Below are 24,139 nucleotides of genomic sequence, written 5' to 3'. Positions count from 1 at the left end.
TGCCTGTGATCCCAGCTACTCGGGAGGCTGAGGCAGGAGAAGCGCTTGAACCCGGGAGGCAGAGGTTGCAGTGAGCCGAGATCGTTCCATTGCACTCCAGCCTGGGCAACAAGAGTGAACTCCGTCTCAAAAAATAAATAAATAAATAAATAAAAGTTTAATAGCTAAATAAAGAAAGAATAAACCTTTCCAAGTGTAGCATTCAAGGCCCTTAATCTCTAATCTCGGCTTCTTTTTATTCTTTTTTTTTGGAGATTTTACTGCTGAAAAACTGGCTTTGGTATCAGCAGATACCTCTCTGACTTCTGTCTTTCAAGGTCTTACAAGGATTAAATGTATATAAAGTGCTTATTCAGTGCATGAATATGTAGGTGTTCGATGCCTTTTTTTTATGTAATTATTTTTACCATTATCATCAATTAAAAAATACATCAAATTTTTCCTCTTCAGTTCCTTTTCCTTTTATTTTCCATTCATCTTCCTTTCTATTACAGCTCATACAAACAAGGTTTTTTTTCCTCCTCCCTTAACTTCTCTAAACTAAATCAGCAGAATATATCAAGCACGTTTCATGACCTGGTTAATTTGATTGAAATTTCAGTCATTTCCAGGCTGTGTTATTTTTGAGAGGTAATTGTAGCTTGGGGCTATTCCATCTTCATACAGTACTTTTCAATGTTATTTTCAACATCTCTCTGGAGTCTAGACCTGGGGCAAACTTTTTCTGGAAAGAGCTAGATAATAAATGTTTTAGGTTTTGTGGGCCAAGAGGTAAAATTGATGACATTATATAGGTACAGTACTTATATAATGATAGGGGCCGGGCGCGGTGGCTCACGCCTGTAATCCCAGCACTTTGGGAGGCCGAGATGGGTGGGTCACTTGAGGTCAGGAGTTCTAGACCAGCCTGACCAACATGGTGAACCTCCGTCTCTACTAAAAATACAAAATTAGCTGGGCGTGGTGGCGCATGCCTGTAGTCCCAGCTACTTGGGAGGCTGAGGCAGGAGAATCACTTGAACCTGGGAGGTGGAGGTTGCAGTGAGCTGAGATCGCGCCATTGCACTCCAGCCTGGGCAACAAGAGCAAAACTCCGTCTCAAAAAAAAAAAAGTGACAGTACTTATATAATGATAGAAAACAAATTTCCACAGATTTCTTATTGATGAAATTCAAAATATAATAATGATTGAGCATAATGTTTTTGTTTGTTTGTTTGTTTTGTTTTGTTTTTTGAGACGGAGCCTCACTCTGTCGCCCAGGCTGGAGTGCAGTAGTGCGATCTTGGCTCACTGCAATCTCCGCCCTCTGAATTCAAGTGATTCTCCTGCCTCAGCCTCCTGAGTAGCTGGGATTACAGGCGCCTGCCACCGCGCCCGGCTAATTTTTTGTATTTTTAGTAGAGACGGGGTTTCACCATCTTGGCCAGGCTGATGTTGAACTCCTGACCTCGTGATCCATCCGCCTCGGCCTCCCAAAGTGCTGGGATTACAGGTGTGAGCCACCGTGCCCGGTCATATTGAGCATAATATTTTTATAATACAGGTCTACTAATGAAAATAATAGAATTTGGGGGGTGGGGATAATAAGACTTTGCTTACTTGGGGTTCAAAGTTAGTCTTTCCTATCATCAAATTGATGGCAAATGTTCATCTGTAAAAGCCATTTTTATTTATTTATTTATTTATTTATTTATTTATTTTGAGACAGAGTCTTGCTCTGTTGCCCAGGCTGGAGTGCAGTGGTGCAATCTTGGCTCAAGCAATTCTCCTGCCTCAGCCTCCCAAATAGCTGGGATTAGAGGTGTTTGCCACCACCCCCCACTAATTTTTGTATTTTTAGTAGAGACAGGGTTTCACCATGTCGGCCAGGCTGGTCTCAAACTCCTGGCCTCAAGTGATCCACCTGCCTTGGCCTCCCAAAGTGCTGGGATTATAAGAGTGAGTCACCACTCCTGGCCTGCACCATCTCTTGATGTCAGCAGAATTCACACTTTCTACATCTGTCTCATACTAAGACATAACAGATCTAGGGCTGCATGGCAGGACCAAGACCTGCCTGAAATGATGTGTGTGTGTGTGTGTGTGTGTGTGTGTGTATGTGTGTGTGTATGTTCAATGATATGCATTGAAGCATTGTTTCAAGTAGCAAAACAAAAACAAAAAACCTGAAAACAACCTAAACATCCATCAATCAGGGAATGGCTGAATGATCTATGAGATAGGCACTGTATAGCATGTATACCATGTAGCCTTCTCCCCACTCCACCCCCAGGCTTGCTTTTATTTTTTTTGAAATATAATTCATGTACCCATAATACTGCATTTTAAGGTATACGTTTTAGAATATATCATTTAAAGTAAACAATTGTGGCCACGCCTGGTGGCTCACGCCTATAATCCTAGCACTCTGGGAGGCCGACGCAGGTGGGTCCCTTGAGGTCAGGAGTTGGAGACCAGCTTGGTCAACATAGTGAAACCCTGTCTCTACTAAAACTACAAAAATTAGCCGGGCATGGTGACATACACGTGTAGTCCCGGCTACTCGGGAGGCTGAGGCAGGAAAATCGCTTGAACCTGGGAGGCAGAGGTTGCAGTGAGCTGAAATCGCTCCACTGCACACCAACCTGGGCAATAGAGCAAGACTCAGTGTCAAAAACAAACAAACAAAAAAAGTAAACAATTGTAAAGTATACAATTTGGTGGTTTTCAGTATGTTCACAAAGCTGTACAACCATTACCACTAATTTTAGAACATTTTTATCACTCCTAAAAGAAACTCCATATCTATTAGCAGTCATTTCCTATTTCTCCTCTTCCCCCAGCCCCGGCAACCACTAATCTTCACTCTCTTTCTATGGATTTGACTATTCTAAACATTTAGTATAAATGGAATCATATGAATTATATACTAATACGTGGTCTTTTGTGACTGGCTTCTTTCACTTACCACGTTTTCAAGGTTCAACTACATTGTAGTATGCTTCAATATTTCATTCCTTTTTTCATTGTGATAAAATGTATGTATAAAATTAACTTTTTTTTTTTTTTTTTTTTGAGACAGAGTTTTGCTCTTGTTGCCCAGGCTAGAGTGCAATGGCACGATCTTGGCTCACTACAACCTCTGCCTCCTGGGTTCAGGTGATTCTCCTGCCTCAGCCTCCTGAGTAGCTGGGATTACAGGCATGTGCCACCATGCCTGGCTAATTTTTGTATTTTTAGTAGAGACGGGGTTTCACCATGTGGGTCAGGCTGTTCTCGAACTCCTGACCTCAGGTGATCCACCTGCCTTGGCCTCCCAAAGTGCTGGGATTACAGGTGTGAGCCACCACGCCCAGCCAAAATTTACCTTTTTAACCACTTTTAAGTGTACAACTCAGTGGCATTAAGTGCCACTCCAGCCTGGGCAACAGAGTGAGACCTTGTCTCCCCCACAACCCCGTACCCCTTGAAAAAAGAGAGCATTTAAATGCACACACCCTGAACTTAGAATGTTAGTTCTGGAATCTCTCTGACACAAAAGCACACTGGTGGGCACGGATCTATGCCCAAGGGGCTCAAAGAAGCATGGTTTGCTTCTGCCTCCTCCACCCCAGTTCACTCTGCAGCCCCGGCAGATCTGAAGCCCAGCCAATGGAAGTAAACTCTTACCCTCGAATGACCCCAAATTCCTTACCTAACCATTCTCCCTACTCCCAGCAAATAACCTTGCTTCCTGATTTTTAGCAACTGGTCATAAGAAGGGCATTTCCTCATCCCCCACCTCCCCTTATCCACAACCCCAGTTTCCCATGAGGGACCTCTCTTCCCAACCTCGAGTACTGAAGACCCCTCCTTTGGGTGTCCTCCATATTTCAATGCTGACCTCCCTTTCTTTATTTTTTCTTAAGATGGGTATGTTGCCCAGGCTGGTCTCGAACTCCTGGGCTCAAGTGACTCTCCCGCCTCAGCCTCTCAAAGTGCTGGGATTGCAGACATGAGTCACTATGCTCGGCCCTACCACCCTTGTCTTTGGAAAGTTTACATCCTCCCAGTTCCTGCAACCATCTCCCCTTCTCAGTTCAGCTTCTCCAAAAAGCCACGTACAGTATTTATTTCCTCCTCCTCACTTCCTTCCTCCCTTTACCACCAGGCAATCTGGGCTGCATTCTTGTATTCCTCTGAAACTGCCCAGGTAAATTAGCCATGCCCTCAAAATTGCACAATCCAGGGAATCTTTTGCATATGCATCTTACTGAATTTTCTGGAGGCATTTGGCACAGCTGTGTTCTCTCGGGGTAATCTCTCTTCTTTTGACTTTGTGACTGCTTTTCCTACTGGTTCTTCTACTTCTCTGACTGTATTTTTTTCTTTCTTCTCAGATTCTTCTTCCTCCTGCTCTCTTCAAAAAAGGTGTTGGGGACAAGGAGAGTGTGGCTATGTCCATTTCTGTTTTCCCTGCAAAAGCTCCTCAAGGCCATCACATTTCTACCGCCTGGATCTCCTTAATGTCCTCTGGATCATTCTTGCTCAGAAAGTCCCACCTTGGCCTCTCCTGGAACCACCCCGAGTCTCTAGGCTGGTACAAGTATACTCCCTCCATGCATCACAGCATTTAGAATAAAATGTATGGAAATGAGTTGTTTTTCTGTTTCTCTCCCTCACTAATTGTCAGTGCACCCAGGGCAGAGGTCTTGGTTTACTTAATTCTGTATGCCAGCTCCTCACATGGTGCCTACCACACAGTAAGTACTCAGTTCGGTTAGTACTGAAGTACTCAGTTAGTACTCAATGACTTCACTTGTTCCACCAAACCAACAGGGGCTGCCCGCTGATGAGAGGTGAAACGTGAAGGGAAAGAACTCAGGATTAACCCCCAAGGTCCTGGAGAATTGGAAACTGAATTAGTCAAGGTTCTCCAGAGAAACAGAACCAACAGGATATATAGAGGGATATATAAAAGGATACGGGCCAGGCGCAGTGGGTCACGTCTGTAATCCCAGCACTTTGGGAGGCCGAGGCGGGCGGATCACGAGGTCAGGAGATCGAGACTGTCCTGGCTAACGTGGTGAAACCCCGTCTCTACTAAAATTACAAAAAATTAGCTGGGCGTGGTTACAGGCGCCTGTAGTCCCAGCTACTTGGGAGGCTGAGGCAGGAGAATGGCCTGAACCCGGGAGGCGGAGCTTGCAGTGAGCCAAGATCACGCCACTGCACTCCAGCCTGGGCGACAGAGCGAGACTCCATCTCAAAAAAAAAAAAAAAAAAGAGGATATGAAAGAGGGGATTTATTGCAGGAGTTAGCTCACGTGATTCTAAAGGCCAAGAAGTCCCACCGTGTGCCGTCTGGAAGCTGGGGGACCTGGAAAGCTGGTGGTGTCCTTCACTCTAAGTCTGAAGACCTGAGTACCTGGAGCTGTGATGTCCAGGGGCAGGAGAAGATGAATGGCCCTGCTCCAGAAGAGGGTGCAAATGTGCCTTCGCCCTGCCTTTTTGTTCTGTCTGGACCCACAGTGGATTGGATGATGCCTGCTCACGTGAGTGAAGGCAGAACTTTTGTGTCTACTGATTTAAATGCTTATCTCTTCTGCAAACACCGTCCCAGTCAGACCCAGAAATAATGTTTTACCAGCTATCTGGGCATCTCTTCGCCCAGACAGGTTGATACATATAACTAACCATCAGATAAGCCAAGTGGAAAACGTAAGTTACAGGCAAAACACAGAAGGCTCCAATGCCAGGATATAGAAACAGGACTTTTGAGTTGGGCACTGTGGCGCAGACATGTAATCCAGCACTTTGGAAGGCTGAGGTGGGTGGATGGCTTGAGCCCAGGAGTCTAAGCCCAGCCTGGACAACATGGTGAAACTCTGTGTCTATATAAAATACAAAATTAGCTGACCGCGGTGGCTCACGCCTGTAATCCCAGCATTTTGGGAGGCCAAGGCAGGCAGATCACCTGAGGTCAGCGTCAGGCCTCTGAGCCCAAGCCAAGCCATCGCATCCCCTGTGACTTGCACGTATACATCCAGGTTGCCTGAAGTAACTGAAGATCCACAAAAGAAGTAAAAATAGCCTTAACTGATGACATTCCACCATTGTGATTTGTTCCTGCCCCACCCTAACTGATCAATGTACTTTGTAATCTCCCCCACCCTTAAGAAGTTTCTTTGTAATTCTCCCCACCTTGAGAATGTACTTTGTGAGATCCACCCCTGCCCACAAAACATTGCTCTTAACTTCACCGCCTATCCCAAAACCTATAAGAACTAATGATAATCCACCACCCTTTGCTGACTCTCTTTTCGGACTCAGCCCACCTGCACCCAGGTGAAATAAACAGCCATGTTGCTCACACAAAGCCTGTTTGGTGGTCTCTTCACATGGACGCGCGTGAAAGTCAGTAATTCAAGGCCAGCCTGGCCAACATGGTGAAACCCCATCTCTACTAAAAATACAAAATTAGCTGTGCGTGGCGGCAAGTGCCTCCCAACTACTCGGGAGGTTGAAGCAGGAGAATCACTTGAACCCAGGAGGCGGAGGTCTCAGTGAGCCGACATCGTGCCATTGCACTCCAGCCTGGGCAACAAAAGCAAAACTCCATCTCAAAAAGAGAAAAAAAAAATTAGCCAGTCATCGTGGTGCACACCTGTAGTTCCACCTACTGGGGAGGCTAAAGTGGGAGGATCATTTGAACTCGGGAGGTGGAGGTTGCAGTAAGCCGAGATCGCGTCAGCCTAGCAGGCTGGGAGACAGAACAAGACCTTGTCAAGAAAGAAAGAAAGGAAGGAAGGAAGGAAGCTTTTTTCAATAAGGGAATTTAACCTAGACCCCCATGGACACACTTAGTCTTTGAGGGGGAAATAAGGCAAAAGGACAAAAATCCATCCGTAGTTATATAAAGTAGAAAAGAGGTTGAATGGGAGGGACAGGTAAAATGGAAAGAAAAAGAAAAGAGGTTCAAACAGGAAGTGGATAACAGCAAATTTGTTTTGTTTTGTTTTGTTTTGTTTTGTTTTTAAAGAAAAGAGGCAAACTAAACTGTTGGAATTTGGGATACTGTCACCCTCTGGGGGCATAGTGATTAAGCAAAGGCACAGGGTCTTCTGAAGAGCTAGCCATGTGTGATGTCTTGATATGGGTGCCAGGCACACAGGCATATTCACTTCGTGAGATTTCATTAACCTGCACACTTAAGTGCATTTCTCTGTATCTATACTACAAAAAGTTTTTTTTTTTTTTTGAGATGGAGTTTCCCTCTTGTTGCCCAGGCTGGAGTACAAAGGCACAGTCTTGGCTCATTGCAACCTCCACCTCCCAGGTTCTAGCGTTTCTCCTGCCTCAGCCTCCTGAGTAGCTGGGATTACAGGCACCCACCACCACACCCGGCTAATTTTTGTGTTTTTAGTAGAGACGGGGTTTCTCCATGTTGGCCAGGCTGGTCTCGAACTCCTAACCTGAGGCAATCCCCCCTCCCCCCGCCCCGTCTCAGCCTCCCAAAGTGCTGGGATTATAGGTGTGAGCCACCGCGGCTGGGCTTGTTCCCTGTTTCAAACAGCTTGGTCTCTCTCTGAGGTGGGGCCTGGGGCACAAGAAAAGGCTCAGGGTCTTGATTGGGTCCCAGGTGTTGTCTCCAGGAATGTGTGCCTTAGAAAAGAGGGATGTGTCCGCACTGCAGGATGTGAAGGTTTAAGTTTGAATATTTCTTTGATCCTAGAATAAATGGGTTATACACCTCATGCAGCCTTGGCGAGAGAAGGCACAGGGTCCCTGCCCTGCCTCTGCCTTGCTCAGTGACCTTGGGGAAATCATATAACCAAACCACACTTAGGTTTCCTAGTATGTAAACTTAAGACAATTTCGTCTGCCCTATCCACTGCCTAGGTTGGTATGAGGATTAAATGAGGTAATTGATGTGAACGTGCTTCCTGCAGATGTTTTTTTATAGCCCTTTACAAATACCATATAAGAAGCCTAATCTAGCTGTAGAATTGAGCCCACAATTGGTTTTTGAGCCATAATATCAAACACTCAGTCTTTCCCTAGGTGATATTTTTCCATTCTCTGTTTTTGATAAGGTCTCTAGTTTGTAAGGTCACTTGGAATTCGAGTCCTTTTTGCCCAGATTGTTGGCTGCACCACCCACTCACCTCCTATAAGTTAGTACAGCCAGTCTTCGTTGGTCATGTGCTACCTGGCAGGCACTGAGCTAGACACCACTGACAAAATGATGGATAAGAAACTTACTGGGCAGGACACAGTGGCTCACACCTGTAATCCCAGCACTTTGGAAGGCTGAGGCGGGTGGATCACCTCAGGTCGGGAGTTTGAGACCAGCCTGATCAACATGGAGAAACCCCGTCTCTACTAAAAATACAAAATTAGCCAGGCGTGGTGGCGCATGCCTATAATCCCAGCTACTCGGGAGGCTGAGGCAGGAGAATCATTTGAACTCCAGAGATAGAGGTTGCAGTGAGCCAAGATCACACCATTGTACTACAGCCTGGGCAACAAGAGTGAAAATCTGTCACAAAAAACCAAACAAATGAACAAAAAGAAACTTGCTGGCTAGACGCGGTGGCTCACGCCTGTAATACCAGCACTTTGGGAGGCTGAGGCAGGCGGATCACTTGAGGTCAGGAGTTTGAGACCAGCCTGGCCAAAATAGTAAAACCTCGTCTCTACTAAAAATACAAAAATTAGCCAGGCATGGTGGCGTGCGTCTGTAGTCCCAGCTACTTGAGAGGCTGAGGCAGGAGAATTGCTTGAACCCAGGAGGTGGAGGTTGCAGTGAGCCAAGATCATGCCACTGCACTCCAGCCTGGGCAACAGAGCAAGAATCCATCTAAAAAAAAAAAAAAAAAAGCCAAACTTACTAGGTCTGCCCCCAGTGAAACTGCATGCTGGTAGGTATGGGAAGACAGAAGAAGGGCCGGGCACAGTATCTCAAAAAAGTTATTTGAGACAATGCCATCAGCAATGCCATCAGCATTGGACGATCAGAGAATAGATCATCTCAGTTGCCCATCGTTCAAATGGCCCCACCGAAAGCACAGGTTTTACACTGGCCATTAAACCTGCTCATGACTTTATCAACCTCAGCCACATTTGTCTGGATGGAGGTGTAGTCTTTGATGCTGATGATGCAGTTGCTGGTGGAGCATTTCATACATGTCCACAAACTCACTAGCATTATTCTGCATGTTGAGGCCACACGTGTTGCAACCACACTGCATATGAGCAGAGAAAACACATTATTATTTTTTGTTTATTTCTTGGCTGCCATCTCATGTCTTAGAACACAAGTCCACCGAGTACCAGGAGCCCCGCCAGGTGTTGGTTATGCAGTGAGTTATCTTCTGTCTTCCCATACCTACCAGCATCCGGGCTCTTATATGCTTCCTCTCGGCCTCCCAAAATGTTGGGATTACAGGCATGAGCCACTGTTCCTGGCCTCAAATAACTGTTGACTGGAGAGCATATTGACTGTTGAATACTTGTCATAAATAAATAGTGAAAACCTAAAAACAATAATTATTATTACTATGTTAGTGATAAATTTAAAAAGAACAAGAGGAACAGGCTTTGATCAAAGTTGGGAGGCAACTTAGGTAAGAAGATAAAGGATGAAGAAGGTGACATTATTGCTGAGACTCAGCCAAGCCAATTATACAAAGACCTGGGAGAAGAACATTTCAGGAAGTACAATAGCAAGAGCAAAGGTCCTGAGGCAGGAAACAACTTGCCATGTTTGAGGAATTGAAAAGCACTCAGTGTGATTGGAACGTGGAAGGTAGGAGGGAGAATGGGATGAGATGAGATTACAGAAGAGGTAATGAAGGGGCCAGGAAAAGCAAGGCTCCTAAATATGATGGGGAGTCAGTAATGGGTTTGAGCAGGGGTTTATGCTTTGTTGTTGCTGTTACAGGGTCTCACTCTTGTCGCCCAGGCTGCAGTGCAGTGGTGTGATCATGGCTTGCCGCAGCCTCGAACTCTTGGGCTCAAGCGATTCTCCCACCTCAGTCTCCCTAGTAGTTGGGACTGCAGGTCCATGCCACCACACCTGGCTTAATTTTTAATTTTTGTCCAGATGAAGTGTCCCGGATTCTGCTGAGAGCAAAATACAGAACAACAGCAACAACAAAATAGAAACAAAGAGGCCGGGCATGGTGGCTCACACCTGTAATCTCAGGACTTTGGGAGGCTGAGGCAGGCGGATCACAAGGTCAAGAGATGGAGACCATCCTGGCCAACATCGTGAAACCCCATCTCCACTAAAAATACAAAAATTAGCTGGGTGTAGTGGCGCGCCCCTGTAGTCCCAGCTACTCGGGAGGCTGAGGCAGGAGAATCACTTGAACCCGGGAGGCAGAGGTTGAAGGGAGCTGAGATCGTGCCACTGCACTCCAGTCTGGTGAGAGAGTGAGACTGTCTAAAAAAAAAAAAAAAAAAACAGAAAGAAAAAGAGCAAGATAAAACAAAACAAAAAATTAAAAACTTTTTTTTTTTTTTTTTTAGATAAAAGGACATGGCATCTCCCTGCGCTGCCCAGGCTAGTCTCAAACTCCTGGACTCAAGTGATTCACCTGCCTCGGCCTCCCAAAGTGCTGTGCAGAGATTATAGGTGTGAGCCACCCACCATGCCTGACCTATTTAGGTTTTGAGAAGATCTCTTTGGCTGGGGAGGGAGAATGGATTGAAGGGGCCAAGTGTAAAGCAAATAGAACAGGAATTACAGGAGTTCAGGTGGAAGACAGTGGTTTGGCCTGGGGTAAGAGCAGTGGAGGTGGAAATAAGGAGCAAATTCAAGATATACTTTTTTTATTTTTTATCTTTTTTGAGACAGAGTTTCCCTCTGCCACCCAGGCTGGAGTGCAGTGGCGCGATCTGGGCTCACTGCAAGCTCCGCCTCCCGGGTTCAGGCCATTCTCCTGCCTCAGCCTCCCGAGTCGCTGGGACTACAGGCACCTGCCACCACACCCAGCTAATTTTTTGTATTTTCAGTAGAGACAGGGTTTCACCGTATTAGTCAGGATGGTCTTGATATCCTGACTTCGTGATCCACCCGCCTTGGCCTCCCAAAGTGCTGGGATTACAGGCCTGAGCCACCACGCCCAGCAGTTTTTTATTTTTATTTTTATTTTTATTTTTTTTGAGATGGAGTCTCACTCTGTAGCCCAGGCTGGAGTGCAGTGGTATGATCTCGGCTCACTGCAACCTCCGCCTCACGGGTTCAAGTGATTCTCCTGCCTCAGCCTCCCAAGTAGCTGGGACTATAGGTGAGTGCCACCACACCCGGCTAATTTTTTATTTTTAGTAGAGATGGGGTTTCACCATGTTGGCCAGGCTGGTCTTAAACTCCCGACCTCAGGTGATCCACCGGCCTCAGCCTCCCAAAGTACTGGGATTACAGGCGTGAGCCCCCATGCCCAGCCTCAAGATATACTTTAAAGACAGGCCGGACGTGGTGGCTCATGCCTGAAATCCCAGCACTTTGGGAGGCCAAGGTGGGCAGATCACTTGAGGTCAGGAGTTCGAGACCAGCCTGGCCAACATGGTGGAACCCTGTCTCTACTAAAAATACAAAAATTAGCCAGGCATAGTGGCACATGCTTATAGTCCCAGCTATTCGGGAGGCTGAGGCGGGCGAATCACTTGAATCCAGGAGGCAGAGGTTGCAGTGAGCCAAGATCACACTACTGCACTCCAGTCTGAGTGACAGACCAAGACCCTGTCTCAAAAAAAATAATAAAAATAAAAAAAGATAATACTGACAGTGCTTGCTAATAGGTTATACGTGGAAGATGAAAGAAAAGGAGGAATCAGGACAGCTTCATGGTTTGGAGTTGGGCAGCCAGGTGGACAAGGGGCCATTTTACAGAGCAGGGACATGAAGGGAGATGCAGTTGTGATGGGGGACAGCCAAGGAGACTTCCATCTGTGACAACTCCAGAGGAATCATTGGGTAGGAAGTTGAATATCTGCATCCAGATTCATTCACACAGGCACAGGGAGGAGACTGGGCTAGGGTTATGGTTATGTACATAGGAGTCATCAACAGTATGTGATATTTAAAGCCAAGAGATTCAAAAGGATCATCTAGGGAGAGCGTGCGGATGGAGAGCACTAAAAGCTCAGGAAGGAGCCCCTGGGAACTCCTTCAGCAAAGGAGACTGGGAGTGAGCGGAGAGAGGATAGTGCGTGGAGAGGACACCAGATGCTGGAGGACATCATCTTCATCATTGACGGGGACCTTCACCAATAACACATGCCACAGAAATTAGTACTCACCCAGATAAAGGGTGTAAAGAGGAAAATGATGGTGCAAAACTGCATTCATGGCCGGGTGAGGTAGCTTACACCTGTCGTCTCAGCATTTTGGGAGGCTGAGGCAGAAGGGTCACTTGAGTCCAGGACCTTGAGATTAGTCTGGGCAACATAGGAAGACCCTGTCTCCTTCTCTCTCTCTCTTTTTTTTAAATTGTTTTGTTTCATCTTGCTCTTTTTATTTTTTAAATTTTTGTTCTGTGTTTTGCTTTCTCAGCAGAACCAGGGAGAGCCCATCTTAACAAAAATTTGAAAATTAGGCCAGGCACAGTGGCTTATGCCTGTAATCTCAGCACTTTGGGAGGCCAAAGTGGGTGGATCACTTGAGGTCAGGAGTTCAAGACCAGGCTGGTCAACATGGTGAGACACCGTCTCTACTAAAAATACAAAAATCAGCCAGGTGTGGTGGCACACGCCTTTAATAATCCCAGCTACTCGGGAGGCTGAGGCAGGAGAATCTCTTGAACCCGGAAGGCGTGGTCTTGAACTCCTGGACTCAAGAGATCCTCCCACCTCCCAGAGTACTAGGATTACAGGCGCACACTGCCGTGCCTGTCCTGGTAAGGGAATTTCTCACCACTAAGGGAAAGTAGAATAGGAAAGGAGAAGGAGCTAAAAGGAGGGTGATGGGCCGGGTGTGGTGGCTCACACCTGTGGTCCCAACACATTGAGAGACCAAGGCAAGTGGATCACTTGAGCCCAGGAGTTCAAGGCTGCAGTGAGCCATGATTGCACCACGGCACTCCAGTCTGAGTGACAGAGCGAGACCTTGTCTTAAAAAAGAAAAAAAGAGACATGGGTGATTTTAGGTAAGGTCTCAGCCTTAGCCTGATCTGCATGGAGTTCTGGAGAATAGATTATATCTCCAAGTTTGTTCCTACTCAAGGCAACGGAGCTGGGCCTCATATCACAGCACTTGTCAGTCAAGACAAGTAACACAGACAGTAAGCTCCTAGCCTCTTTGTGTTTTTAGGCAGAGCAGTTCCAGTAGCCTGAGGACAATTCTTCAAAGAGAATATAGATGTAAGTCTTTGGAAGCAAAAGCCCAGAGAATCCAGGGCGGTGACCCACAGAAATGGTCATGGGACCTTTCAGCATGTGGAGGGTGCACCTGGAGTGTCCACTAACACTCCATGTAGGCATTTAAAATGTTTCTTAGGGGTCAGGCTCGGTGGCTCATGCCTGTAATCCCAGTACTTTGGGAGGCCGAGGCTGATGGATCACCTGAGGTCAGCAGTTCGAGACCAGCCTGGCCAACATGGCAAAACTCTGTCTCCACTAAAAAAAAAAACAAAAAACAAAAAAATTAGCCAGGCATGCTGATGGACGTCTATAATCCCAGCTACTCAGAAGCCTGAGGCAGGAAAATCACTTGAACCCAAGAGGTGGAGGTTGCAGTGAGCCAAGATCGCGCCATGGAGGGTGGAGAGGTGTGGGAAGAGACAGATGGAAAGAAGACTACTGAAAAGAAGACTACTTAAAAAAAAAGTATGGGTGGGAAGTGATGAATTAATTCTGTGGCAGTGGGGACAGACAGGAAGAGCCAGACCGGAAAAAACCCAGCTACACCAGATTGGAAAAGTTGCTTAGCCTCTCTGGGCATCAAATTATTCACCTGTGAAATGGGTCAATTACAATAATAGTGAAAAAATAATAATAGTAAGGCCGAGTGCAGTGGCCCATGCCTGTAATCCCAGCACTTTAAGAGGCCAAGGCGGGTGGATCACCTGAGGTCAGGAGTTGGAGACCAGCCTGGCCAACGTGGGAAAACCCCGTCTCTACTAAAAATACAAAAATTAGCTGGGTGTGGTGGCATGCACCTGCAGTCCCAGCTACTTGAAAGGCTGAGGCCGGAGAATCGCTTGAATCAGGGAGGTTCCAGTGAGCTGAGATCGCACCACTGTACTCCAGCCTAGGCAACAGAGTGAGACTCAGTCTCAAAAAATACAAAATATTTTTTTAAAATGATAGTGGTAGTGACATTTATTGAGCACTTTACTGTGATCCAGCTACAGACTGTTCCAAAGACTTTGCAACTGTTATTTTTGCTTCATCCTCACAACAACCTATGAGGTAGGCACGTTTATTGTCCCCCTGTGGCCAAGGGAGACTGAGGCTCAGGGAGGTTAATAATTTGCCTAGGCGCAGTGGCTCATGCCTGTAATCCCAGCACTTTGGGACTTTGGGAAACCCAGGCAGGCAGTTCACTTGAGCCCAGGAGTTCAAGACCAGGCTGGGCAACATAGCCAGACCCTGTCGCTACAAAAATTAAAAAACAAATTAGCCGGGCGTGGTGGTGAATGCTTGTAGTTCTAGCTACTTGGGGGGATGAGGTTTGCTTGAGCCCGGGAGGTCGAGGCTGCAGTGAGCCATGTTCAAGCCACTGCACTCCAGGCTGGATGACAGAGTGAGACCCTGTCTCAAAACAAAGAAATAAATAAACAACTTGCTTGAGTTCCCACAGGTAGTCCTTTCCTCAAAAGATTGTGGGAAACACTAAATGGCAGCCATAAATAATAATTATTCGCTGGGTGCAGTGGCTCACACCTATAATCCTTGCACTTTGGGAGGCCAAGTCAGGAGGATCCCTTGAGCCCCGGAGTTTGAGACCACCATAGGAATTATAGTCCTAAGACCCCCATCTCTATTGATCTGGAGCTATTTTCACTAAGCTTTGAAATTTCCCATCAACCTCAGTCTCCATCAACACACACTAATCCTGCTGACTTTGTTCTCATTCTCGCCGCCCTTGTACTCCCCTCCCCTCCACAATCCCCTTCCCTCCACGAATCCCTGACTTCTGCCACTCCTCAGCCCCCTCTAAGCTCTTTCTCAAAACTACCCTCTAAGGCCAGCACCGTGGCTCACCCCTGTAATCCCAGCACTTTGGGAGGCCGAGGCAGGCGGATCACTTGAGGTCAGGAGTTCAAGACCAGCCTGGCCAATATGGTGAAACTCTGTTTCTACTAAAAATACAAAAATTAGCTGGACATGGTGGTGCATGCCTGTAGTCCCAGCTACTTGGGAGACTGTGGAAGGAGAATCACTTGAGCCCGGGAGGCAGAGGTTTCAGTGAGCCAAGACTGCGCCACTGCACTCCAGCCTGGGCGATAGAGCAAGACTCCGTCGCAGGAAAAAAAAAAAAAGAAAAGAAAGAAAAAAAAAACACCCTCTACTCCTTTGATTCAACAGTATCAATAATTTCCCCAGTTTATTAACAGATACTATTTACTGATGCCATCAATGTTGGCAGAGCACTTACTTCCAGCTGGGGACCGTGCTAAGCCTGGTGGTACTTAAAGTCCTTGCTCTTTAGAGGGTTGCAATTAAAATAGAGTCAGGGACAAGTCAACAAATACAAAAGAGAGATCATCGCAACTTGTGACTTAGGAATCAAATGGAGCAGGATGGCAGTGAGTAGAGGTGGCTGCCATGTTTGATGAAGCATCAGGGAAGGTCTCTCTAAGGAGGCACCTTGGCCCTGGGACCAAGAAGAGGCAGGTGTGCAAAGACCTTGAAACGGAGCAGAGGAAAACATGAGTCAGAAAGCCCTAAGGAGGAAACGCAAGGTTCCCAGCCCGGTGCCATGTGCTTTACACAAAACTTTTCCTTTTCCTGCTAGTAAATCCTGTCCTTTCCGGGAGTTAATTCTCCTTTTCAATCTTGGCTCCTGTCTTCTTCCTGTAGGTGGGGCACCACAGTAGCTGCCCAGAGCCTGGGAGGGTCAGCCATAACCCAGCTCCGAAGGTACAATAGCCACCCTTTTTTGAGTGTTACTATACTCAAACATAGAGCATGAGTGTTACTACACTCAAACATAGATCATGAAGGCCTTAGGACAACAAGAAGTTGTGGCCAGTGGGTCAAAGCCCAAGAACAGTCTTCAATACTATTAATATTTAATTTTTTTGTTGAGGCTCAATTTATGCATCTGGATGAATTTCTATCCCTGTATACACCCATGAGACCACCACTGTGTTCAACATATAGTGTTTCCATCACTCGAGAAATTTTCCTCATGCCTCTTCCCAGTTAGTACCCTCCTGAGAGGTGGTAATTTTTTTTTTTTTTTTTTTTTTTTACATTTTTCACCATAGTTTTGTGTTTGTTTGTTTGTTGGTTGGTTTTGAGACAGAGTATCACTCCGTCACCCGTGGGCAGATCACGAGGTCAGGAGTTCAAGACCAGCCTGGCTAACATGGTGAAACCCCATCTCTACTGAAAATACAAAAATTAACTGGGGCTGGGTGCGGTGGCTCACGTCTGTAATCCCAGCACTTTGGGAGGCCAAGGTGGGTGGATCACGAGGTCAGGAGATCGAGACCATCCTGGCCAACATGGTGAAACCCCGTCTCTACTAAAAAACACAAAAATTATCTGGGCATGGTGGTGCATGCACCTTTAGTCCCAGCTACTTGGGAGGGCGAGGCAGGAGAATCGCTTGAACCCAGGAGGCGGAGGTTGCAGTGACCCAAGATCACGCCATTGCATTCCAGCCTGCGCAACACAGCCAGATTCTGTCTCAAAAAATTAAATTAAATTAAAAAAAGAACAAAGAGATTCTCCTACGCAACCGCAGTATCACACATAGGAAATTTATCATTGTTAAATTAGCACTGGTCTCTAATATTCAGTCTACATTTAAATTTCTCCAATTGTCCCAATAATGTCCTTTGTAGATTTTTTTCTTTTCTTTTCTTTTTTTATTTTTTGAGATGGACTCTTGCTCTGTCACCCAGGCTGGAGTGCAGTGGTGCGATCTGGGCTCGCTGCAAGCTCCGCCTCCCGGGTTCATGCCATTCTCCTGCCTCAGCCTCCCAAGTAGCTGGGACTACAGGTGTCTGCCACCATGCCCAGCTAATTTTTTGTATTTTCAGTAGAGACAGGGTTTCACCGTGTTAGCCAGGATGGTCTTGATCTCCTGACCTCGTGATCTGCCCACCTCGGCCTCCCAAAGTGCTGGGATTACAGGTGTGAGCCACCATGCCTGGCCGATTTGTTTTCTTTTTGGTCCTCAGTCCAATCAAAGATCGCCTGTTGCATTTAGTTGCTGTGCCTCTTCAATATCTTTTAATCTGGGCAGTTTCCTTACCTCTCTTTTTTTTTTTTTTTTTGAAACAGGATCTTGCCCTGTTGCCCTGGTTGGAGTTCAGTGGTGCAATTTTGGCTCACTGCAACCTCTGCCTCCCAGGCTCAAGTGATTCTCTTACCTCAGCCTCTCAAGTAGCTGGGACCACAAGCACACGTGCCACCAAGCCTAGCTAATTTTGTGTTTTTTGTAGAGATGAGGTTTTGCCATATTGCCCAGGCTGGTCTGGAACTCATGAGGTCAGCCTGCCTCGGCCTCTCGAAGTGCTGGGGTTACAGGCATGAGCCATCATGCCAGGCCACCTCTTTTTGATGTTGACGTGTCTGAAAACTCCAGGTAACTTATTCTGCAGAATGTCGTTCAATTTGGGTTTGTTAATGTTTACTCATCATGATTTAGTTAAATATTTATGACAGGAATCAAGGATGTGATGTCATATCCTTCCCAGTGAATCATATCAGGAAAAATTATTGTTGTTTTGTTTCATTGTTATTATTTTAGAGACAGGGTCTCTCTCTGTCACTCAAGCTAGGTTGCAGTGGCACAATCACAACTCACTACAATGTGTATGTTGTTTGTTTGTTTCTTTGTCTTATTTATTCATCTTTTTTTTTTTTTTGAGACAGAGTCTCACTCGGTTGCCCAGGCTGGAGTGCAGTGGTGCGATCTCGGCTCACTGCAACCTCCATTTCCCAGGTTCAAGCGATTCTCTTGCCTCAGCCTCCCAAGTAGCTGGGATTACAGGCACGTGCCACCATGCCCAGCTAATTTTTGTATTTTTACTAGAGATGGGATTTTGCCATGTTGGCCAGTCTGGTCTTACTGACTTCAGGTGATCTGCCCACCTCGACCTACCAAAGTGTTAGGATTACAGGCGTGAGCCACCACGCCTGGCCTTTATCTTTATTTATTTATTTTTAGAGATGGGGTCTGACTCACCCAGGCTGGCCTTGAACTCCTGGGCTCAAGCAATCCTCCTGCCTAGGCCTCCCAAAGTGCTGGATTACAGGAATGAGCCACCATACCCTGCTTTGTCTCATTATTGATGATGCAAGGCAATTACTTTTTTTATTTTGATAAGATATGTCATTTTAACCTTTTTTTTTTTTTTTTTTTTGAGACTGAGTTTCACTCTTGTTGCCCAGGCTGGAGTGCAGTGGCGCGATCTCGGCTCACTGCAACCTCCACCTCCCAGGTTTAAGCAATTCTCCTGCCTCAGCCTCCTGAGTAGCTGGGATTACAGACACCCATCACCACACCCAGCTAATTTTTTGTATTTTAAGTAGAAACCAGGTTTCTCCATGTTGTACAGGCTGGTCTCGAACTCCTGACCTCAGGTGATCCACCTGCCTCAGCCTCCCAAAGTGCTGGGACTACAGGCATGAGCCACAGTGCCCGGCCCATTTTAACCATTTTAAAATGTACAGTTCTGTGGTGTTAAGCACATTCACATTGTGATGCAACAATCGCCACCATCCATCTCCAGAACACGTTCATCTTCCCCAACTGAAATTCTACCCATGACACATTAACTCCCCATTTTCTCTCCCCACCAGTCCCTGGAAACCCCCTTCTACTGTCTCTGAATTTGACGACTCTAGGCACCTCATACAAGTGGAATCATATAATATTTGTCTTTTTGTAACTGGATGATTTCACTTAGCACAATGTCCTCAAGCTTCATCTGTATTGGAGCATGTTCCTTGCCTTTTAAGGCTGAATAATATTTCACTGTATGCATATATCATATTTCATCAATGTACCCGTCGATGGACACTTGGGTTGCTGTCACCCCTTGGCTATGCTGCTGTGAATGTGGGTGTACGCACATCTCTGAAAGACCTTGTTTTCACTTTTTTGGGGCATGTACCCAGAAGTGGAATTGCTGACTCATATAGCAGTTCTATATTTAGATTTTTGAGGAATTACCATACCATTTTCTGCAGCAGCTGCACCATTTTATGTTCCCATCAGCAATGCACAAGGGGTTCAATTTCTCCCCATTCTTGCCAACACTTATTTTTCTATTTTCTATAATAGCTAGCCTAGTGTGTGTGAAGTAGCATCTCATTGTGGTTTTGATTTGAATTTCCCTAATGATTAGTAACTACGACCATCTTCTTATGTGCTTGTTGTCCATTTCTATATCTTCTTCTTTTTTTTTTTTTTTTTTTTTAATTTTGAGACAGGGTCTCACTCTGTCGCCCAGGCTGGAGTGCAGTGGTTTGATCTCGGCTCATTGCAACCTCCGCCTCCAGGGTTCAAGAGATTCTCCCACCTCAGCCTCCCTGGTAGCTAGGACTACAGGCGTGCGCCACCATGCCCAGCTAATTTTTGTATTTTTAGTAGAGACGGGGTTTCACCATGTTGGGCAGGCTGGTTTCGAACTCCTGACCTCAAGTGATCTGCCCGCCTTGGCCTCCCAGAGTGCTGGGATTATAGGCATGAGCCACCGTGCCTGGCCATTTTTATATCTTCTTTAAAGAAACACTGGCCAGGCACGGTGGCTCACACTTGTAATCCCAGCACTTTGGGAGGCTGAGGCAGGCAGATTGCTTGAGCCCAGGAGGTTCAAGACTAGCCTGGGTAACATGGTGAAACTTCTTCTCTATACAAAATACAAAAACTAGCTGGGTGTAGCGTGTGCCTGTAGTCCCAGCTACTAGGGAAGCTGAGATGGGAGGATTGGTTGAGCCCGGGAGATGGAGGCTGCAGCAAGCCATGATTGCGCCACTGTACTCCAGCCTGGATGACAGAGTGAGACCTTGTCTCAAAATAAATAAATAAATAAATAAAAATAAAGAAACATCTATTCAAGGCTTTGCTTTTTTTTTTTTTTTTTTTTTGAGACTGGCCTGGCCTTGTTGTGTTGCCCAGGCTGGCCTCGAACTCCTGGGCTCAAACAATCCTCAACTTCCCAAGTAGGTGGGACTACAGGCGCATACCACCATGCCTGGCTTCCTTTCTTTGTCTACTTTTGAATTGGATTGTTTGGTTGTTGAATTGTAGGATTTCTTTATATATACTGGATATTAATATTTTGTCAAATACATGTTTTGCAACTATTTTCTTCCATTCTGTGGGTTGTCTTTTCACTGTCTTGTCTCTTGCTGTGTGGTTTTAAAACTTTTTTTAGGCCAGGCACGGTGGTTCACACCTGTAATCCCAGAATTTTGGGAGGCCGAGGCATGCAAATCACAAGGTCAGGAGTTCGAAACCAGCCTGGACAACATGGTGAAACCCCATCTCTACTAAAAATACAAAAAATTAGCTGGGTGTAGTGGCAGGCACCTGTAATCCCAGCTACTTGGGAGGCTAAGGCAGGAGAATTGCTTGAACCCAGGAGGCGGAGCTTGCAGTGAGCCGAGATCGCGCCGCTGCACTCCAGCTTGGGCGACAGAGTGAGACTCCGTCTCAAAAAAAAAAAAATGTTTTTTAGAGACAGGGTCTCACTCTGTTGCCCAGGCTGGAGTGCAGTGGTGTGTGATCATGGCTCACTGCAGCCTGGTTGAACTCCTGGGCTCAAGCGATCCTCCCACCTCTAGTTGTTTTCTTTTCTTTTCTTTCTTTTTTTTTTTTTTTAGATGAGGTGTTGCTCTGTCACCTAGGCTGAAGTGCAGTGGCATGATCCCGGCTACCTGCAGCCTTGACCTCTTGGGCTCAAGCGATCTTCCTGCCTTATCCTCTGGAGTAGTTGGCACTACAGCCATGTGCTACCATGCCTGGCATATATATATATGTATATAATATTTTTTAGTTTTTGTAGAGATGAGGGTTTGACTAGGCTTGTCTGGAACCTCTGGGCTCAAGTGATCCTCCCACCTCGGCCTCCCAAAGTGCTGGGATTGCAAGTGTGAGCCACCGTGACCAGCCTCACTCTCTCTCTCTTTTTTTTTTTCTGAGGCACAGCCTCAAGAAGTCCTGAGAACACGTGCCTCCCAGCCCCACTCTCTTGATAGTGTTTTTTGATGTACAAAACTTTTTAATTTTGATGAAGTCCAATTTATCTATTTTTCTTTTGTTACCTATACTTTTAGAGTCCTATCTATGAAATTATTGCCAAATCTAACGTCATAAAGATTTTTTTCTAAGTGTTTCATAGTTTTAACTGTTATGTTTAGGTCTTTGATCCATTTTGGGTAATATTTTTGTATATGGTGTTAGGTAAGGATGCAACTTCCTTCTTTTGCATGTGGATATCCAGTTTTCCCAGCACTATTTGTTGAATAAACTGTCTTTTCTACATTAAAAGGTAGTGGCTCCTTTGTTGAAAATCAATTGATCATAAATACAAGGGTTTATTTGGGGCTCTCTATTGTCTTCTGTTGGTCTCTATGTCTGTCCTTATGCCAGTATCACACTGCTTTCATTACTGTGGCTTTGTAGTAAGTTGTGAAATCAGGAGGTATGGGTCCTTCAACTTTGCTCTTCTTTTTCAATGTTGTTTTGACTATTTGAGGAATGCAGGTACTTTTTAAATAGGACTCCTAGAGGTACCAAGGAAAGGATGATCTATAACAGTTGCCGCTTACATACTTTAGGAAGAATGTTGTAGCCCATCTCATGGGTCTGATGACCCTACTGTCTTGTCTGTACTAAGAAGTATTAATAGAATGCATGGTCTGATAAAGGTAAAAGCATTACATTACATAGTTATATGCTATACATATTTAACTATTAAAACATACAAAATAGGCCAGGTGCGGTGGTTCATGCCTATAATCCCAGCATCTTGGGAGGCTGAGGTGGGTGGATCACTTGAGGTCAGGAGTTCGAGACCAGCCTGGCCAACATGGCAAAACCCCGTCTCTACTAAAAATACAAAAATTGTCCAGGCGTGGTGGTGCTTGCCTGTAATCCCAGCTACTGGGGAGGTTGAGGCAGGAGAATTGCTTGAACCCGGGAGGCAGAGGTTGCAGTGAGCCAAGATTGCACCACTGTACTCCAGCCTGGGCAACAGAGCAAGACTCTGTCTTGGAAGGAAAAAAAGAGAGAGAGAAGAAGAAAAAACCCTACAAAATAGCATGGAATCAGAGATCTGAGATATCTGGTCTCTGTACACACACACAACTTCAGTTTATCTGAACACTTCTGCTTGTTTCTGTTCTCTGTTCTCCTGATCTACCTCCTACCTTCGTTTTCCTGCATTCAGATGTTACATGCAAGTCATTTTTACCTATTTTTTTCCCCTGCAGACCATTTTTAAAACTCTATGCTGTAATTGTACTGATTAAAATCAAGGGGGCCGGGCGTGATGGCTTACACCTGTAATCCCAACACTTTGGGAGGCCAAGGTGGGTGGATCGCCTGAGGTCAGGAGTTCGAGACCAGCCAGACCAGCCAGACTAGCATGCAGAAACCCCATCTCTACTAAAAATACAAAATTAGCTGGGCATGGTGGCAGGCGCCTGTAATCCCAGCTACTCTGGAGGCTGAGGCAGGAGAATCACTTGAACCCGGGAGGTGGAGGTTGCAGTGAGCCGAGATTGTGCCATTACACTCCAGCCTGGGCAACAAGAGTGAAACTCCGTCTCAAAAACAAACAAACAAACAAACAAAAAACACAAGGAATACATTCACCTGGTTCCAAATTCAAAGGTAAAAAGACCCAGGATGAAAGTTTCCGTAGCATCCCTGCCTCCTTCCTGTCAATTTCCCCTCTCTGGCAAGAACCATTCTTACTGCTTTCTTGTATTTTCTTCTAAATACATATATTTATACATGTACATTCTTGACCTGGATGCAGTTCAATATGAATTCCAGCAACTCAGAAGGCTGAGGAGGGAGGACGACTTGAGCCCAGGGGTTCAAGGCTGCAGTGCAGGAGTTCACACCACTGCATTCCAGCCTAAGTGACAGAGCGAGACCCCACCTCTAAAAACAAAACAAAACAAAAATATTCTGTTGCATAGCCAAGTAAAAAGAACTTCCTGATACAACAATAGGGCAGCGCATGCTGTGGCTGCTCTCCCGGCACCTTTGCAGTGTGCTCCTAGAGATTTTCTCCTGCCAGCAGGTATGCACCTGCCCCTGCGCCAGAGGGATTGATGGGAACTAGGAAGACCCTCCGCAGCCTTGTGGCAGGCAGTGCGTGGGGGTGGGCCCATCCTGGAGTGCCTGCATCCAAGCTCTCAGGAGGTGGCATCTTGACACGCTGCTCCTCTGCCCACCCCTCTGGTGAAATAACTCCAGGAAGCCAATTCTATGCTGGTGCCCAACGCATCTCCACCAGATTCAGCTTCAGTTGCTTTCAGTAGTTATTTGTTGGATCGCCCACCCGTTATTGGCCGCCTTCCCTTCCCTGTCTTACTTCCCCACTCCTTTCCCGCCGTTTAGGCAGCTCACTTCCCAAATTAAGTACTTGCTCTCGAATCTTTGTCTGAGTTTGCTTTGAGAGAAACCCAAAGGAAGGCCCATGTATGCACTGTTCTATACCTTGCTTGGTTCACTTAACATGACCTGGAGATACTCCCCTATCGCTACACCAAGGCTTCCTCATTCTGTTTGTTTTTTTTTTTTTTCTTTTGAGACAGGGTCTCACTTTGTCACCCAGGCTGGAGTGCAGTTGCACAATCAGGGCTCACTGCAGCCTCAACCTCCCAGGTTCAAGTGATCCTCCTTCCTCAGCCTCCTGAGTAGCTGGGACCATAGGCATGTGCCACCATGCCCAACTAATTTCTATATTTTGTGTAGAGACGGAGTTTCACCAAGTTGCCCAGGCTGGACTCAAACTCCTGAGCTCAAGT

At 46.1% G+C, this 24,139-nt stretch overlaps 1 protein-coding gene across 1 annotated transcript in view; it reads right to left on the bottom strand.

The window, feature by feature from the left end:
- SLC23A2 (solute carrier family 23 member 2) overlaps positions 1 to 5,332 on the bottom strand; it is a 159,720-nt gene extending 154,388 nt beyond the window's left edge. The window contains exon 1 of the mRNA XM_063659001.1: positions 5,314 to 5,332. The gene's annotated coding sequence lies outside the window, so the exon portion shown is untranslated. The remainder of the gene's footprint in view (positions 1 to 5,313) is intronic.
- Between the last annotated feature and the right edge of the window lie 18,807 nt (positions 5,333 to 24,139).

This window comes from Pongo pygmaeus, chromosome 21 (genome assembly GCF_028885625.2).
Source record: "Pongo pygmaeus isolate AG05252 chromosome 21, NHGRI_mPonPyg2-v2.0_pri, whole genome shotgun sequence".
Lineage (NCBI taxonomy): Eukaryota > Metazoa > Chordata > Mammalia > Primates > Hominidae > Pongo > Pongo pygmaeus.
Note: the sequence above shows the minus strand (reverse complement) of the source record. Positions and strands in the feature narration are given on the sequence as shown.